General features: G+C 36.2%; 1 protein-coding gene and 1 pseudogene across 1 annotated transcript in view; both read left to right on the forward strand.

The window, feature by feature from the left end:
* Positions 1-15,888, forward strand: part of FRK (fyn related Src family tyrosine kinase) — a 142,617-nt gene that overhangs the window by 49,261 nt on the left and 77,468 nt on the right. The window lies entirely within an intron of this gene.
* On the forward strand, positions 11,108-11,197 carry LOC116634820 (annotated as a pseudogene).

A 15,888-nucleotide genomic window follows, 5' to 3' on the forward strand; every position in this document is an offset into this window, starting at 1 on the left:
CAGGCTGTCTTGCCTACAAACCTCTCCCTCCTCTTTTCCTGACCACTGCTCGCTCATATTCAGTATCACCCTGTTTGTTCCTCTCTCCCTGAAGCCTTTCTTGACTTTCTGGACTACATGAGGTGACCTGCTTAGAGCCTTTAACATCATTCATCATCATTGCTTATCTATTATCAGAAACTATAAGCTCTGGGTGTGGGAGGCGGAGAGAGGAGCCACTGCCTTGGGCCCCAGAGCTTAGTGTGGTGCCTAAATAATAAGCACCCCTAAATATTGTTTGGGTAAATGAATAATTAAATGAATGTTTACTTATCTACAAATCTCAGATCTTTTGAAGGCAGCTGACAAAACTACCTTTTTTTTTTTTTAACAGTTCTTCTCTGAGTTGCTTTTTTACCTACCAGAGATATCTAATGAGTTTCTAAAGGCATAGGGCATTTTGCATTCTTTTCTCAATGAATTGTTCATGTCTTAATTTTTGGTTAGACTCATAGTCATAATAGCATAATTTCTAGGGTCCCAGAAATTTGTGGCTCTAATCCACTCCTGGGGAAAAAATACTTAGGGGTCACAGATTGATTTGAATATTATCCATAATGTAGAATGAGTATCGAGCCAGAAACAGATTGTGAATCTTATTGAAATGGTATTTAAAAATCACATATATACATATTAAACTATATTGTGGTTATATTTAGAGTAAAGGAATTATTGGCCTGAGCTTTTAAATGGACAGAAAACCAAAACCCATTTACAAAATTAATGTAATGGGGCCAGACTTGTAATTTCAGTTTTTATTCTTAACAGACATAATTTCAAATTATTATGTATATGAAATATTTTTCAGATTGTGCATGCTGAAAGTTTGATGCTTTTACTGAATATTAACAGATTTTCACTGTCACATTCTAAAACATTACCAAACACAATAATTATATGTTCTTTTTACTGGTTTTCTTACTAATTAGCTGCTAATTTCTCTGCAGCATTTTCTGACTCCCATTTTTAATGGGGGTTCTTAACACTTATTAGCATTGGAAAGATTGGACCAGTTTTTCTGGGGGAAGGTAGTTATGCAGATTGATTGTATTTTAGACCTCCTTATGGCTGTTTTCCTGAAGCCTGCAACTTTAGTATTAGTTTATGTGGATTTTTTTGAAGATTAACGTAACAAGAATTTTGCTAAACTATATAGGTGCAAATGTAGATCATGTGATCTGTATTATACACCTTCATGCTTATTTAACTACTTCCAGATGCCATATAGACTGTCCCTTGTGTATGATCTTTTTGTCATGAGGTCATTTTTTTCTACAAAGTTTTTCAATTAGGTTTTTTCCTATTTAAAAATTGATTTAATTTTAGTGTTAGATTCTTAAATGTTTTTATTTGTCTTCTTTTTTATTTGTATGCATATTTTGTAGTGCCTTTAAATTCAGACTAAATTTCTCAATTAGAGATTGTTTTCATGAATTTTTTGCCTTTTGAAGGGTAAAATGGGAATGCAATTCAAGAAGTGCTGTAACTAAGAACTTTTGTAATTCAAGAAATACTATTACTGAGAACTTTTAAAATTTATATTAGCTATCTATTTTGAAAGGCATTTAGAATCTTATATCAAAATAAATATTTCCATTAACACACATGTTGCCTACCACAGTGGCAGCGTGATTCAGAAGAATCCCATATGGTTCCTGTGAAAGGCCAGTATTGTTGGTAGATATAAAGTCACTCTGATGCTATTCCAATCTCACATATATCTTTTCTTCTATATCTGAATATTAATCAATTATGACATACCAAGATTCTCATTACAGGAGGGGCATCATCCTGTAAGCCCCAGAATTGTGCTGACGGCGAAGTCCCTTCTAAGAAGTCCCCTCTGGAGGGTTCTTGTGTTATGTTTATGAAGTAGGATTTAGGACACTTTCTCCAAAATCTCCTCAGCATTTCTAGTCATTGAGAAAGATAGAGTCTATGGAATTCATGTATCCATTTAGTAAGCATTTTGTGTATATTTACTTTATTAAAGGCACTGTTTTTGGATAGTGGGAGATACCAAAATGAACAAGACAGTGCTTCTTTTTCTCAGACAATTCTAACAATCTCTGGAGGTAAGACAAATAAACCAAGACTATATGTCAGTGCTTGTCAGCCAAAGACCACCAGGAATATACCTGTGCTGTTTTATTACTCAGTGTGGGGAAGGAGAACACAGCATGGACAACAGTGGACCATCTCAGTAAGAGCATGTTAGAAAGAATGCATAATAGAACTTGGGGGTATAATTTTGGGGAGGGTTGAAAGAAGCAAGGCTTTGCTCTAGATTGACTACTGTCAGGAAGTGGGGATAACTGTATGATTGGGTATTTTAATAAATTTTGTTGAGAAGGAGGGAAGACTAGTTCAAGATTAAGGCTGTAATTGATAAAGAAACAACAGTCACTCGTGTTAGCCAAGATAAGCGGATGTTTGGTGATTTTTGTGGTTAGACAATGTCTGTGTCTTTGTGGGTATTCAGATGTGATTCAGAGTGATCTGATCTTGTGTTGGACTTGCTCATCATGGTCCCAGAGTGGCCTCATCTGATGTTAATGTTCTCTGAGGTTGTTTATGTTCAACAGGAGAACACCAAGGCCTACTCATAGCACAAGGGTAGCCCTTGGATGTCAGGGGCTGTTTTTCACAGCTAGCATAAGACAGATGCTGATAAATGCCATAAGAGTAGCACAAACTGTCATGTGGCATGCACTTTAAAAAATGATTATTTAGTGAATGAATGAAGAAACAAATACATGGATCAGTCCTGGTTTGGGAAAAATCATACCTTTCTTTCAGGGTTCAACTCATAAGACCCTTTTCTAAGAAGGTTTTTCTCACCTTCATTGGAAAAATTCATAATTTGTTCTTCCTATGACTTTGTATTTCTTGTTAATAGAGTGATGGATATAAAGATGGAATTTTGAATTTTGAAGGCATTCACACAGAGGTGTTATAGATGTCACAAGAATAAGCATTGCAGACTGTTGTAGATTTCACAAGGATTATAAGAACCATAGAGTGTGAGTCTAAGAAATAGGAGAAGGGGCCAAAGATCACCTCTTTAGAAATGCCCATATTTTAGGTGAGTAAGTGCAGTGTGTAGATCACAGTAATGGCCCCGTTGGTTCACATCTCCTTGCATCCACACACTACAGACTCTCAGTTTGGCCAACTGACTTGTTTTGGCTGATGGAACAATAGTACATGTGACAAATACAGAGATCGAAAAGTGCTTGCATCTTGGGACTTGCTTTCTTATTGTTCTTGGACTTTTGCAAGTACCACGAGAAAAAACCAAGCAAACCCCCTGGAGGATGATACTGTGTGAAGAGAGGTCTTATTTGTCCCAGCTGACTTTCCAGCTGACTGGAGACTCATGGTCAAGCCCAGCTAAGATCAACAGAGCCCATCCCAAATCACTCACCTCTAGATTCGTGAGTTAACTAAATAGTTGTTTTGAAGCAAAACCTAACTAATACAAGGAAGAAGAAGAAGAGCCACTGAAAGAAACAGTGAAGAATTCATGAAAGTAGAACAAAAACAAATAGCATGTTTTTCAAAATAAGAAGATAGAATGTCAAGAAGGAGATTTTTGGGTCAAATGCTAAAGAAAGATTGGAGTAATGAGAAAGAGATAAAAACTACTCGAATTTCTTGGAGTTTACTGATGGCACTAAAAAGCAGTTTCATAAAATAATTATGGGTGATTTCATGAGGTGAAGAGAGTTTAATGAGGAACATTATGCTTCATCTAGGACTCTGCACTGGGAAGGTTAGGCTGGGCTGAGCCATAGGGAAGAATATTGTATGATAGGGCTCTGCACATGGGACTTGGATTCGTCCTGACACTCAGCTAAGGGAAAGCAAAATCAAAAGAGGCAGTTGGAACCCAGCTGAACAGAGCATGCACGGTCCTAAGGGCTATGTCTGTTTGGTTTCAGTTCTCACTCTCTGTAGGGCATCAAAGTTGGTAGCTTTTCAACATCCTCTGGTGGGTTGGGATATTAGCATTTGGTGGTTGGGGTAGAGCGAGAGTAGGTTGAGGGTTCATTTTTAGCATGGTCAGTTTGGCCTTCCCAAAATTGTTCGAAAAATTAATGAGTTTTCTCTTTGGTGCTATACTTCCAAGTTTTGGGGTCATGTGGGAAGATTGAACTCAGTCATTTAACAGCTCCTTAAGAATACTTCAGTACTTAATTATATACCTTGCATCTACATTTTTATTTTTATTTTATTAAAAAACATTTTTTTTTGCATCTACACATTTAGTAATTATTTTCTGTGGTATTGTAGTAGTACTATTTTACAAAATAAAAAGAATGCACTCAGATTCCATCTCTTCCACTAATGTTGTATATACAAAACACAATAGATGGTCCTCTTTGTGTTTTCCTAGAAGACAGATGAGGAGTGGGTTAGGTAAGCCTTGACTATCTTATATTGTATACTACAGTTACAGAATATTCCTCTGTTTACCTTTAGGCTGTTATGATACAGTGAGTACAGCGATATTTCAGATAAAAGCAATACAAAAGTGACTCAATATCTTGTATATGTATTATGCAATAGTTTATCAGAAAACAGGCAGATACTGGTTTTGCTGCTGAATCACTTTGAACTTTGTGCTCTTATCAAAAGCCTAACTTAAGGAAGCGGTAGTTTAACAAAATGGAAAATCATGCTATTGATTTAGTAGGTCCTGGTAAAGTGGTAGAAAGCAAAATAGTTTCATGATAATTAGTGCAGATCAAAAAATCCCAACAGATGATTTTTCACTTATGATAATTTTGGTGCTTAATGAAACTCCTGACAGCTTTTACTTATTTTTAGTATTTTTTAAAGATTTTATTTATTTATTTGACACAGAGAGAGAGAGAGAGAGCAGGAACACAAACAGGGGGAGTGGGAGAAGGAGAAGCAGGCTTCCGGCCGAGCAGGGAGCGCGATGTGGGGCTCCATCCCAGGACCCTGTGATCATGACCTGAGCTGAAGGCAGATGCTTAGCTGACTGAACCACCCAGGCGCCTCTCCTGATAGCTTTTAAAGCATAATTGCCCATTTCTCCAAAATTTTAATATAATAAAATAGTTTATCAATGGCTTTAAAAAACCTTATTTTTTAAAAACGTTTCATAACTACAAAATAATATGTGCAAGTTTATGATAAATTTTAAAGCATAATGATTAATAAACATCCATATAACCAGCTAGCCCATGATCTAGACTACTACTAATAATGGGCCTATGAATTCCTCCCCTGCCCCATCCCCAGAGTAAAACCTTTTTCCTAGCAAATGTTGATTGTGCAACTCAGTTTCTAATAGCAAAAGACTAGAATTACTCCAAATGCCCATCAATAGGAGGGGATAGTTTGTGGTTTATTTATTCAATGGAATATTATACAATAGCAAAAATGATGAATTGAGTGGTATGCAACAGCATGGATGAATTTTGGAAGCCTAATGTCGAGTGAAAAGAAAATTTCAAGAGATTGCATATAATATGATTTTATTTTATAAAGTCTACAAATACGGGAAACCAAATAACATATTGTTTGGGTAGGCATACATGTCAGTAAACTATAAAATAAAGTGAGGGAATGATAAACAGTAGCTATCTGATCTACTCATCTGAGTATTGTAAATTCTATACTTCTGTAGAACACTTAAAGAAATGATTAGAAGTCACTTGCGTCATGAGAAATAAAGGGTAGCAAATGTCACCTGGCCAAAAGGTCACATACAAATATTGTGATTGAACATATAGAGTTCATGATTTTACCTTCCTCATAAAATTACTTTCACTGAATTATCCTTTAATATCACCCTCCTAACATACATAAGAAAGATAGAAAAACATACAGCTTTTGCAATTTTTGTTGTCATTATCCACTATGACTTTTTAGATGCCCTTCCTCCAAATTTCAATGACAAGAATACTTAACCTGTAGACCATGGACTCCTAGAGGTTCCACAGATAGGCTTGAGATGGTCCACGAATCCTCTGAAACTGCATGTCAAATTTGTGTGATGTAGATTTGTGCATTTTTTAGGATACGGGGTTATAGGTTTTATGATATTCTAAAAGGAACCGTGCTAAAAAAAAAAGTGTAGGAAACTGTGTTACAAAATTGGCACAGGCAAAGTTTGTTTCTCTTGAAAAATTATTTACTTTCGTATAGCAGATAATAAGAATTTTATTACACATTGCTTTTTTTTTTTTTTTTTAATTCTTAGGTACTAGGAAGCTCAGAGACCAGTTGAATGCTTGTTCACAATAACCATTTTTTTGAACTTAAGTCTGGCTTATTTTCTTCCTTCTCTCTTCTTTTTTTTGAATCCTTTTTTTGTTCTTGTTTTATAGAACAAATACTGAGTTTTATAGGAGTCTGTTATATAACCTACTTTAATACATAAATAATATCATTCTAGACATGTTTTACATTTTAAAACCTTAAATTAGAAAGAAAAGGGTAATTTTGTATCTTAATCTATATACTAATTAAAGAATACATTTTTAAATTGTCTTTCTAAGCTTGATTGAGAGACTAATTCTAAGGCAAACATGACAAGTTGTTGGATAGAATACAATTAATGATTGTTGGTCAAAACCCAACCTCACCACTCCCTTATATTTCTCCCAATTTTTTTCCGAGCTTCCAACACTGGTTGGTGCTATCTCCCCTGCCTCTTGCCTCATTTGTTCCTTTCTCAGTTTCAATCAGGCATACATCTTTGTTTGCTGGAGAATTTGACACAACCTCCCCGGCCTTCCTCCTTGTTCCTGGGATTGCAGGCAGTGTGTGTTTGTACACGGGCCGGATTCATTCTGCAGAGTGAGGCTGGAAAGTGCTGTCAGTGGGGGCTTCAACCCTGTGTGAAATCCACGTGCATCTGAAGAGAAACGCAGGAGGAACAAAGAGAAGGATTGGAACAAAGGGAAGGAGGGGAGTCAGTGGTTTAAAATGTGGGAAAAAGGTCAGATGAATTTTTAATAAACATCAGAAAAGAAGATGTAAGGAACAAACAGAAGTTACCATAAGCAAAAATAAAAGAATATAATGCTGGTGTTTAACTAAATGAAAGGAAGTGAAACTGTGTGAGAAAGTGGGATAAGAGATTGATGAGCAGGTAGATAATTAGCGGGGCATGGTTTGCGGTTGAGGGAAGACTAGATAAGGATGCCTTGCTAAGAATGGAAATAAGTCGGACAAATATGGGCGTATAGGGAAATTCGTGATTCTAGGCTTATGTTATTTTAACCGTGTTTAAAAAATTATCCCTGGGCTTTTACATTTCTTTACATAAGCATTTATACTAAGGAGACTATAACAAGATACAGTTTTTCATCTCAGGCTTTACTTTTGGGGCCACAGTGAAAAAAAGAAAATGCTGATTATTGTCGATGAAAGTGAGTTAAATCCTTTTCTTCTTCTTTCTACCTTCTTTTTACCATCCAGTAATATATTACGCTTTAGTGTAGATTATCTTTCACAGAGTAAAAAGAAAACAACCCACAAAAATACACACATCGAAAGTGAAACCAAGTAAGTGACTTCTGGGACCTGAAAAAGAATTGACCTCCTACACTGTGTGCAAATTGGGTTAAAGCAACTTAATAGTGATGTAAGAAGTCTTTCACATTAGCTAATGGAAAATGGTCTGTGTAGGCAAGGTGGTAAAACAAAAGACTTTTGTAGGGAATTAGAGGAAGTTAATAGCCTTGCTTAGCTCCCAGTGATTAAGAAAGTCTCACAAAGAAAGTACTGACACATTTGGGTGTGTTACATTCTCCCTTAGGGAAACCTGAAGGCTTTGTTATTTGTTGATTTAATGGTTTAAAGAAATGCTATGTTAGTAATAATAATAACAACTTTTTTTTTCTGATGACATGTTCACATGCAGAATATGAAATTGCTTTTTGAGGAGTTAAAAGAATAAACAGGTGAACGTATACTGAGGAAGTCTTCCATAAGCTTCTTCATGGTTCCAATGATGACTTTTCCTAGGACAGAGCACACTTACTTTGGTCACCTTATTTATACATTTACATTTATAGTTAAGTAGACTGATAGTTATCTTGGAAGGCTGTTTCATTTATTAAATGGACAAAGTACAATTAAAAAAAATCTTTTTCAAAGGAGTATTTTCAGTTTATTTGAATTTTGACAGTAATTTAACAAAAGCTAATCTTCTTCAAATGCAAAGAAGAAATACCTCCCAGGCATCTTTGCTCAGTGGTTCTGGGAATATAAAATATGTCAGTAAGCATTTTGATTTAACATTCTAACTGCATTGTCATACCTGACGGAGATCACTGTACATACCGGGTGATTTAGTTTAGTACAGTGGGTATTATGAGAAAAATGATCCCAACTTGTTTTTCAAACCTATGTTTTTATGCATTTGAACATATTTTAGCAACTTTTGGTTGCTATAATTTTGTGCCATTGTAAAAAAGTAAGAGTATAAGTAATGAATGGTTTAGTCTGATCCAGCAGAAAGTAAGTTTATTTGCTGAGGGCAACCCAAGGAATTGGCAAAGTTCACTGCATTCCTGGAGCTTACCTTATCTAATGGGATCTCAGCCACTGCTGAAAGAGGGGGGAAACTATCCCTATTACTCGAGGATTTGTCATGGAAGAGGCTTTGTCCAAGCACAGAAGGAAACTTTGTTATTTCTTCTTAAATTGCTGATCTATTTTCAGAAACCAAGTATTTGTTCAGACAAACTTATTAAAAAAGAGCAGATAGATCTACTGCATGTTCCTTTTCTATCCAGACACTTTTTCAAGAATGGAAAACTGAAATGGAATCATATTTAATGAAACTTAGAGGTAATGACCCTTGAGAAAGAGAGCCAGAAAAAAGGAAAGAAAATAGTTGAAATGAGGACAAGATGAAGGAGACTAAGAATAGGAATGAGGGAGGAGAAAACAATACTTAAGTTTCTATTACAAAGGACAGTAACATGTCAAAGATCACTGTGAATGTTCTTCTCCACTGTAAATAGAAACCATAGAAACAGACATTCACCTGCTCACTATTTATTCATGAATAGTTGTTGGCAACACAAAAACTCAGTACTTGTTAGCTTAGCCACCAATATTGGAAACAATAATCAGTATAGTGGAGAATTAAGGAAGACATTTAATAGTAATTCTACTAAAAGGTCAATGAGTCGGAAAGTTTGATTTTAAGGAGTAGCTACATGAATTATATGATAATTTTCCTTGTTTCTTCCTTTCTTTGATTCAGGCATTTGTTACATTTAATCCAAATTTATTGGCTATCATGCACGGTAGTTTGCTGATCAAACATGTTACTAGATTATAACTCTGAAACAGGCTTTTCAATCAATATTATTATGTAGAAGGTTTCTGAAAGTATGTTTTTGCTGGATGTGTAGGAATGAGTAATGACTGTGGTCATATTGGAAAAGAATAAAAACTTCAGCAAGTTTAGAATGGGCCTGATTCTTAAGCTTGCTGGCGGTTCAACTGAAATTGAATAATGTGTCTTGATTTCTTATAAAAATTACTGACCTCTCTTAAATTCACCACTACAATTTAAATTCTAGTTGGTAAAGAATTAAATGATTTTTCAGAACTAATTTCATCTTGGAAAGCTATGTAGTGGCAAACAAGATCAACATTCTTAACTCTTAAATTCCTCTTAATTCCTCTTCCCCTCTGGCTACTGCACATTAATCTCTTCTTCTGTATGGCATACCTTTGAAAACGTTGCCTATACTTGGGTCTCTTTTTTTCTTTTCTCTCTCTCTCTTATTTTTAATTTTTTTACAGACGTATAGAAAACAGCATCAGCACCCCACCCCCATGTCTCCTCAACTCAGCTTTAACAATTACCAACACATGGCAATTTTATCTCATCCTCATATTCCTTCTTCCTACCCTTACTCCCACCCCACCACTGGGTTGTTTTGAAGCAAATCCTAGACTCCTGTAATTCTTTCTGTAAATTCTTTTTGTAGGCATCTGTAAACAACATGAAATACTCTTAAACATAATTATAATGATCACTCCTAAGAAATTTTTAAAAATTCCTAATATCATCAAATATTCAGTCACTGAGAAACTTCCCAAAGTCTTATTAACCTTTTTTGATACTTTGTTTGAATGTAAATTTTTGTGGATTTATTTTATGGTTTGTTTGTGAATCCAAATAACATCCATATGTTACAGTTGGATAATTTGTCTCGTTTAAATCTCTTTTAACATGGATCTCTCCACTCTGTTTATTTCCTTGAAATTTATTTCCTTTGTCTGTAGAGTTCCCCACATCTGAATTTTGCCGGCTGATTATCTCTTGAGCTGACTGCAATTAGACTTTTACTCTTACCACTCTGGGAACCTGCTTGTTTGACCTTGGTGATCAAAGGTCACCAAGAAAACTCCACATTGCAAAATCCATTGGTCAGTTCTTAGTCTTCTTTTTAATTATTTTATTAACACTATTTAACACACTTGATAACTCCACTAGCCTTAATAAACTTCCTTTAATTGACTTCCTTTAATTGATCTCTCATCTGGTTTCCTCCTATACCTCCAACTGAGACATTTTTGCTTGGTTCCTCTCTTCTCCCTGACCACTAAATGTCAGAGTACCCAGTCCTTTAACTTTTCTCCTCTTCCCCATCTGCCCTTACTTTCTTGGTCATCTCCTTCAATTTGAGACACATGTGTTCAATGATCTACTTGAAATCTCTGTATCTACGTGGAACGCTCCAAATTCCAGCTATTTCTACCTCTTCCAAGACTGAGCTCCTGAATCTACCCCATAAAGCCTTCCCCTTCTTTGTCAATAGCAACTAGACCTCCACTTGCTTAAGCCAAGTATCATGGACTCACCGTGACTCCCATTTTTTCTTCATACCTCACTTCCGGTCAATCAGCACATCATTTTGCCTCTATTTGGGACATATATCCACAAGTCAACCATCTCTGACAGGTCTTGCTACCATCTAGTCCAACCCACCTTAATCTTTCAATCTGGCTTTGTGTGATACTCTCCTAACTGGCCTTTCTGATTTGACTATTGCCCTAAAAGACTATACTTTCAGGGATCATTTCTGTAGTCTGTGACTGTTGCCCTAAATATAGTCTATGCTCAATCCAACAGGCAGAGTGACTCTGTTTAAATGACAAAATATTAAAATTACTTCTCTGCTCAAAATTCTCCAGCAGCTTCCTATATCATTGAGAGGGATCCCCTATTTCTACTATTACCTTTCTTTCTGACTCCATTCCTCATCTGTCTCTCCTTGGCTTCTTCTACTTCTGCCACAGGACTTTTTTAGTATTTTCACTTAGCCCTTGGAAATAAAAAGTAGCCTTTTAATTAACTAGTGCTGATGTTTCATCTGTGTTTGGCATTTCAAACTCATTCTCATTAGTACGTGGTAGACTGTGTGCCGTTGCATGGTCTTGAGAACACAGTCTTTCTTGCTCAAGGATGTTAAGTGTAAGAAGGGAAAATCTGGGACTTGAACAAAATAGTCTCTTGTACTTCTAATAACATCAACAAAAGTCTGTATTATTAATAGACAGATATCTAGACTTCAGTTCTAGACATTTCAAAATCTTTGACATTGAATTTATTTTTCTCTTATTTATATCTTTAATGAAGAATTTTTCTTAATGACTTCAGTACAATATATGCACATCTAAAAATAGTTCTAAACACAAAAAAATTATGAATCAAGTCTGTGTTGAAAATTACCCTCTGCAGCTCAAATATGTTTCCCCCTCCCCTAAGAAATTAAACACAGACATGAAATATAAATGAATATATGTTTGCTGTAATGCTACTTGACATTTAAGTGGTAATTAACAGGATTTCTAATATTAACCAACATTAATTTACAATGTAACGTGCTTAAACATGGAATGTAATAACAATGACGAGTAGATTAGGTATATTCATCAATATACCTCATGCCTATTAATGATTTCTTTTTGAATGCCACATTATTAAACAAGTTTATTATGCCTGCCATCATGAATTTTGAGTTTTCTCTTTTATTCATTCTGTAGATATTACTTCTTTAAGATATGGTGGTGGTAGGGACAAGCTCCATGGACTGAGTCAGCAGGATTGAGACAGGAACAGCCTTAGTTGGGAGAAGCCCGTTGGGTATGGTTCTGGGAGAAGTAAAGCTGCCATCTGGCTCTGATTTGGTTATGTTGGTTTGTTTTTTTTTTCCAAAATGGACATAAGTTCACTTTTCTCTGATTGTGGGCACTAATAAAGGCTTACTATAAAATGTTTCAGACAATACTGAAAAATGTGAAGAAAAATTTCCTCTCATCTGAACATCCAGAGATAGTAACTGTCCACATTTTTGATGTGTATCATCTTTTAGAAATTCTTCCTTTGTTCCATATCAGTCTTTTAGGAATTCTCTCTCCTTTCCTTTCTCCGTATCTATATATATGTATGTATATATCTCTAAATAAAACCACTTGCTACATTATATCTCCCCTTAACCACTACAGCTAAATGCGATTTTCCTCTTCTCAGAAATTCTCTTGAGTATTTTTGGCACTTAATCATATGTTGTCTGACGCTGCTAATCTTGAATATTATTAAAAACATTTGCCAAGCGATATACATATATAACAAATATAAAAATATAAAAATATTTTCTAAGTTTTCTTATGCATATGTCCTCTGTATAAAAGTAATCAGTGTATATATTCTGCTTTTTCACTTCTGTGCATTTTAAGGTACTATAGAGTCTTCTTATTAGTTTTTCAAATATCTGTAATATTCTTGTCAGTGAATGCACCATAATTTATTTAACCCTTCTCTTAATAGTTAGCACTTAGGTTTTCTTCCATTTTTAATTTAAAAAAAATTTTTTTTAAAGATTTTATTTATTTATTTGACAGAGACAGACACAGCGAAAAAAGGAACACAAGCAGGGGGAGTGGGAGAGGGAGAAGCAGGCTTCCCGCCGAGCAGGGAGCCTGATGTGGGCCTTGATCCCAGGACCCTGGGATCATGACCTGAGCCAAAGGCAAATGCTTAACCGACTGAGCCACCCAGGCGCCCCCATTTTTAATTTTTTTAAAAGATTTTATTTATCTATTTGAGAGAGAGCACAAAAGGGGGGCGGTGGGAAGGTGGGAAGGGCAGACAGAGAGGGAGAAGCAGGCTCTCTGCTCAGCAGGGAGCCTGACGCCCCGGGTTCAACCCCGAGATCATGACCTGAGCCGAAGGCAGACACTTAACTGACTAAGCCACCCAGGCGTCCCCCATTTTTAAGTTTTATAGTGTTGTGAATAGCATAGCAACGAATATCTTTCTACGTAAAGATTTGCCATGTTTTGTATCATTTCTTTAGGATAGATTCCCAGAATCTAAATTACAGAGCCAAAGGTAATGATAATAGTTCTTAGGCTCTTAATGCTTACTGCCAAATTTCTTTCAAACGGATTCAAAAGGATTCCACTGACACAGTATGGAATGCTTACATTCTCATAAAACCATAGTCAGTACACAGTATCATCATTATTTTTTCTAGTGACTGGAAATCCAATTTTTTAAAAAATTTTTTCTACACTAACAAACTTGAACTTTTTCCATATGTTCTTTTACTAATTATATTTTCCTCATGAATAAAAATTGGATCTCTTTTGCTTTCCCTTAACGTTATGTATGGGCTCTGTCAGAAGAAAACATTGATTCAGTCTGTTCATTTGCTAGGGCTCTGCGACAAAGTACCTCCAAGTGGGTGGCTTAAACCACAGAAATGTATTATCTCACAGTTCTCCAGGCTGTAAGTTTGAGATCAAGGTGTTGGCAGGTTGGTTCCTTCTGAGTTACGAGGGAGAATATGTTTTATGCCCCTCTCCTAGCTTCTGGTGGCTTGCTGGTAGTCTTTGGTTTGACTTGTAGAATCTTCACCCCCATCTCTACCTTCATATTCACGTGGTATGTGTGTGTATCTGAGTCTCCAAATTTTCACTTCTTATAAAAACAATAATAATATTGGACTAGGGGCCCATTCTGCTCCATATGACCTTGTCTTAACTAACTACATCTGAAATGACCCTATTTGCAAGTAAGGTCATATTCTGAGGTACAGGCACTGAGGACTTCAACATATGAAATTGAAGGGGACATGATTCAACTCACAACATTCAGTAATTCACTTATCAATATATTTATTGATAGTATTTATTGATAATTTAGGCAAGAACATTTATGTAGTGATTCCTGCAATGTTAAGCCTCATGCTAATCACTGGAAATAGAGAAGAAAGATACATATCTTGTCCTCTGGGAGCTGGAAGTTTCGATGTGGACCCTACAACTCTGTTTTTTTTTTAAGATTTTATTTATTTATTCATGAGAGACAGAGAGAGGCAGAGGCAGAGGGAGAAGCAGGCTCCCCAAGGAGCAGGGAGCCCGATGTGGGCCTCGATCCCAGGACCCCAGGATCATGACCTGAGCCGAAGGCAGATGGTTAACCACCCAGGTGCCCCCTACAACTCTGTTTGACTGACTCTGCTCCAGCTACACTGGTCTCCTCCATGATTCAGGACACATTGGGCACGTGCCTTCCTCTGGGACTTTGCACTTTCTTTCTCCTCTGCCTGAAATATTCTTCCACTGGATGTCCATGGGGCCTGCTCCTTCCCCTCCTTCAATTCTCTGCTCAAATGTCACCAGCTCTGTGGGGCCTTCTCTGACTGTCCTATTTGAAGTGGTGACACCACATATCTTGCAAGACCTATTTCTCTTTCCTGCATTTACCTTCTCAAAATTTCTTATCACTTTCTAAGATTATAGTCTACAATTTACTTATTTATTTAGTTTATTGTTTGTCTTTTTAGTAGAATACAAATGACTTAAAGACAGGGATTTTTGTCTGTTTTTTCACTACTGTATTCCAAGGGCCATGTTCAATCAATATGCAATGAATGAATGAAGAGAGAACTATGATCCAATGGATTAAGAGATACTACAGTGTTAAGCTTTTACTATTTAATTACATTTTTTATATTTTATTATTATTAAGACTTCATTTTTTAGAGCAGTTTTAGATTCATAGCAAAATTAAGGGGTAGGTATAGGGATTCACATATATTCCCTGTCCCCACACATGCATAGCCTCCTCTGTTATCAACATTCCCCACCAGAGTGCTACATTTGTTACAATTGATGAACCTATATTGACACATCATAATCACCCAAAGTCCATAGTTCACATTAATGTTTACTTCTTGTGTTGCACATTTTATGGGTATGGATAAATGTATAATGTCACATACTCATTATTATGATATGCACAGTATTTTCATTGCCTAATACTTCTCTGTTCTCCACCTATTTATCCCTCTCCCCACCTCTCCACCCCATCAACCAATGATCTTTTTTTTTTTTTAAAGATTTATTTATTTGACGGAGAGAGACACAGCGAGAGAGGGACACAAGCAGGGGGAGTGGGAAAGGGAGAAGCAGGCTTCCCCCCGAGCAGGGAGCCCGATGCGGGGCTCGATCCCAGGACCCTGAGATCATGACCTGAGCCGAAGGCAGACGCTTAACGACTGAGCCACCCAGGCACCCCTACCAATGATTTTTTTATTGTCTCTGTATTTTTGTCTTTTCCAGAATGTCATAGAATTGGAATCCTATTGTATCAAGCCTTTTCAGATTGGCTTATTTCACTAAGCAATTGGCATTTAAGTTTCCTCCATGTCTTTTATAGCTTAATAGCACCTTCTTTCCTTCTTTCCTTCCTTCCTTCCCCTTCCTTTCCCTTCCTTTTCTTTTTCTTTCTTTCTTTCTTTCTTTCTTTCTTTCTTTCTTTCTTTCTTT

The sequence above is a fragment of the Phoca vitulina genome, unplaced genomic scaffold (genome assembly GCF_004348235.1).
Source record: "Phoca vitulina isolate PV1807 unplaced genomic scaffold, GSC_HSeal_1.0 scaffold9, whole genome shotgun sequence".
NCBI classification, from domain to species: domain Eukaryota; kingdom Metazoa; phylum Chordata; class Mammalia; order Carnivora; family Phocidae; genus Phoca; species Phoca vitulina.